This window comes from Coffea eugenioides, chromosome 11, assembly GCF_003713205.1.
Source record: "Coffea eugenioides isolate CCC68of chromosome 11, Ceug_1.0, whole genome shotgun sequence".
Classification (NCBI taxonomy): Eukaryota; Viridiplantae; Streptophyta; class Magnoliopsida; order Gentianales; family Rubiaceae; genus Coffea; species Coffea eugenioides.
In genome coordinates this window covers 30,027,747-30,031,993 of record NC_040045.1, presented here as the reverse complement: position 1 = coordinate 30,031,993, position 4,247 = coordinate 30,027,747, and the positions used below count along the sequence as shown (strand labels likewise).

Genomic DNA, 4,247 nt, shown 5'->3' with positions numbered 1-4,247 from the left:
ACTGAACCTTCAGTTGGGACTTTGGACTTTGAAAGGTGTTATCGAAGCTTTACTAATTTGACAAACTTCATCTTTTATGCTTCATACACTTTGATCTTGTTTTTTCTTCGGTAGATAGATGCTCTGTTCTATGTCTTGCTGAACCAGAAAAATTTTGATGGAGTTAACTGGAAAAAGAAAATCTAAATCCATACTTGTACATACGCATATTTTGAGGAATTGAGGTTGATTGTTACTATTTCAATATGAACTCAAGTCAATGGTCTTTTTTTTTTTTATCATGTTTTTTTATTGCAACTTTTTGTGTGACAGAGAAAACCTATGCATGACTACAACTCGAGTAAGGTGACTGTAATTTCACTTCACTAGAAAGGAATAAGTTGTAAATAAGCTTGAATAGTGTTTTATGATATTATTTTGCATGTTTTCTATTGACATATCAGTCAAGTAATATATTTTACAAGTTTTCTTGCATTATGTTTCTATTCTAGGAACTGATGGCACTTGCATGTGCTTACCAAACCTGTTTATTGACTAATGGCACATTAATCTCTGGTTAAGGTTGAGACCAGGGCAAAATCGCCCTTAGCTTCTGAAAAATTGTTTCATTTGCAAATTCACAATTGAGAAACCAGCTCAAGAATAAAATCATATTTTAAAGGCATGCATTTCTAAGATCAAGAACCAAATTTCATTCAAAAGTTGTTATACATACAAACTAATTTCACTAACTGATTCATACACTTTCAAATTAACTTATTGAAGACTGCCTTCTCTTTTCTGTAGTAGGTGCTCTGATCTATGTTTTACTTAACCAGAGCCAGTTTGATGGGGCCAACTATAAAAAGGAAATCTAAATCGATATATATGAACGCATACTATTTCGAGGAATTTCATGATATGATTTGATACAAATGTAATAAGCAGTAGAACGGAAAAAGTAAACGAGAACTCAATGAAATAAAAGGAAAAGCTAGTAAGCAACCTGAGACTTATAGAAGAGATGAGTTAACTGAATTAGACATTAATGCTGAAGGCTGCAAAGAGTTGTCTCTTAGCTTCTCTTCTCTTAGAGTAACGTCCATTCCCACCGACCACCAATCCAGTGACCAGTGACAACTTGAGGGACATGAGAAATTGTCTGATAATCTTCACTCCGTTTATCCAAATTCAGTACTTTGTGCATTAGCTCATCAGACATTTCATAAAACCCAAGATATTCAAGTCTGGTCAAGTTTTGGATGCCCGAAGGCAACTCTTGCATTAGTTTGCAACCACCTAAGCGCAGTTTTCTGAGACTAGGCATTGATTCCTCTTCCACTCGCACCCATTTCAGTCTTGTTAATTGCCCAAGCTCTAAGTCCTGGAGTTTTTGAAATCCTCCAACCTTAAAACATATTGTCTCCCCTTCATAAGCACGATAGAGAGTAAGTGATACCAGATTGGGCAAATGTCCGAGGGAGCCCATTGCATTCTCATCTTCTCCCAACCTACTGTTAAACAACCGTAAGGTTCTCAAGGATTGAAGTGATGTCACCCATTGCGGTACTCTCTCTAAACACCCCTTCAACATCAGACGTGTGAGGAATCCAAGTTTTGGAGAGACAGAATGTTGGAGATCAAGGGTCTCACCTTCTTTAATACAGGAGATGGACAACTCTCGAAGGTTGGTCAGCCTCAAGAGGGAGGAGAGCAACTCCTTTCCATCTTCTCTTCTCAGCTTTGTGATGGTTAATCGCCGCAGCTGCATGAGCTTTCCAATCTCCCTTACTATTTTATCACTATCTGCTTCTATACGTAACAGATCCTCCAAGCAAATAAGCTTTCCAATTCCAAGTGGACATTTACAGCCCCAAATTGCATACTCATTTGAATAATCACCCCGTCCGCCTAACAAAAGAGAACGGAGTTTTCTTAGATTTAGAATTTCTGCAGGCAACTCTGTTACATTGGTTCCTCTCAGATCTATAACTTCAAGGCTTTGAAGCTTCCCAATAGATTTTGGAATAATTTTAACTCCAGTTTCATTGAGACTAAGATACCTGAGATGAAATAGTTTGAAGACTTGCTTTGGGATACTGTCCAATTTAGCTCCATCCAATTCCAACACCTTTAGCAACTTAGGACCACCATATAAAAACTTGGATAAAAATGTGGTTGTGAGAGGATCTTCATACCCAAATATTACCACAGACCGAAGACACTTTAAACTACTAAATTCTTGTGGATTATCAGTGAAGTTGTGGATTGCTAGGTGTCGAACTTTTTCAGGCCATCTTGTGTAACATCTGGTGGCTACAGTCGTGAAACTCTGCTCTTTAGATTTTGAAACAATGATTTCACGCAGAAAATCGTGGAGACCACATGTAGCCAATGTGCCATCGGTCGATCTGGATTTAACTTGGATTAAGCTTCTGTTGATGAGTTCTTTCATATATCTCATAGCAATATCGGTGGATGTTATCCCTTCTTTCTCTTCTACAAATCCTAGTGCAATCCACTTCAGAAGTATAACATCCACATAAATTGAATAATCTTCAGGGTAGATGCTTAGATACAATAGGCAGCTTTTAAGATAGTGAGGCAAATCATTGTAGCTAAGTAAGAGTACCCTTTTGATCCTGTCAAGCTTACCACTGCCATCTGCCTCGCCACCAAAACCATGAAGAATCATCTCCCATTCATCTGTCTTTTCCTTGTCCTTCAGAGCCAAAACACCACCTATTGCAACAATTGCAAGCGGTAGGCCCTCACATTTTTTCAGTATTTTTTTAGCAACTTCTTCTAAGATTTGGAGGACAGTCATTGCTCTGAAATGTTCTATTGCAAAACAGAGTCCAAGACTCTTTATCAGAAAGAGGCTCCATCTTATAGACGAAGTCAAGTGATCCTAAACAGGACGCAGAAGCTACATCGGCTATTCGTGTTGTCAATACAACACGACTAGTAATATTGCAGTCAGGCAATACACATTTGATAGCTTCCCAGGCATCTATACTCCACACATCATCAAGGACAAGAATGTACCTTCTTTCTTGGAGGAAGTCTCTGACAAATTCACTCAGCATAATATCATTCATGGATTCCACTTCGGGAGGGACCGGCTGTCTGATTTCGTTGTACAACTGTTGGATCAGGTTCTTGATGATGTCCCTGATCTGAAAATTTTGAGAAACAGTTATCCAGGCATGGCTCTGAAATTGTTTCTTCACTGCAGCGTCATCATAGACTTTTTTCACCAGGGTAGTCTTGCCGAGTCCCCCCATTCCCACAACCGAAACTACTTTCAATTGGGAATGGTCATCAAGGATTTTTGAGATGAGCTCTGCTTTTGGCTTATCAATCCCAACAAGTTGAGCTTCTTCAATGAAGAGTGATTGAGCACGAATGTCAAAATCTGCATTTGCCTGTCGGGAAGAGCTGAAGCCTCTTTCTTGAGTACCATATAGGGACTGGTACCTCTGATGCCTTGCTGAAATCTCTCCAACTCTGCCTTGATGTCTTTTATCTCCAAAGAAATTTGATGGCGAGCTTTCAGATTCTTTATTGAGTTATAGATCTTTCCAGCCTTGCCACAGAATCCATCCTTGTAGCCACGAGCAAAGCGGAAGGTAAAATCATCGAGAACATCCTCTGTATCATAAGCAACTTCTCGAACCTGCTTTAGCCATTCTTGGAGTTGAGAATCATTGTCTTCCTTTGCTTCAGCTTCTCTGAGGAAAGCCTTCATGCTCCCGAGTTCATCTTTGATGAATTGAACATCTGATTTAAGCCCCCCCAAAAGTGTGATCTCTTGGGAAAGCAAGGTTGAGAGCTGGTTAATCAAAAAACCTGCAGCACTCTCTGCCATGATGCTCAATCAAATTTCTCAAGAGCTGGTTTTCTTATCAAGGAAATTTTGAGAGTTGTTCCAAATTTCAGAAAATATGCTGTTTTTCTTTTTCTTTTTTCTTTTCTTTCTTTTGCAGTATAGAGGATGGGGTTCATATGAGCAATCAAATTTTAGAGTTTTATGAATTTGAAAGAATAGCTATTCAAGAATGATGATTTTTTTTTTGGCACTTTGATAGTACAATTATTGTCAATCAGCTATTAATGCGCTTTACAAGCTGCCTACAATTAATGAAAAGGGCAGTTTTTTGTTTTCTTTGTATATTTTTTTCAATATTGGTCATTGATCAATTATGTAATGAGTTATAAAACTGTCCCCTTCATTGGAGTTCTTGGATTCTTATCCTAAGCCGACA

General features: G+C 38.4%; 1 pseudogene; it reads right to left on the bottom strand.

Moving 5' to 3' along the window:
* Window positions 1-1,069: 1,069 nt before the first annotated feature.
* On the bottom strand, window positions 1,070-3,850 carry LOC113752224 (annotated as a pseudogene).
* Window positions 3,851-4,247: the final 397 nt, after the last annotated feature.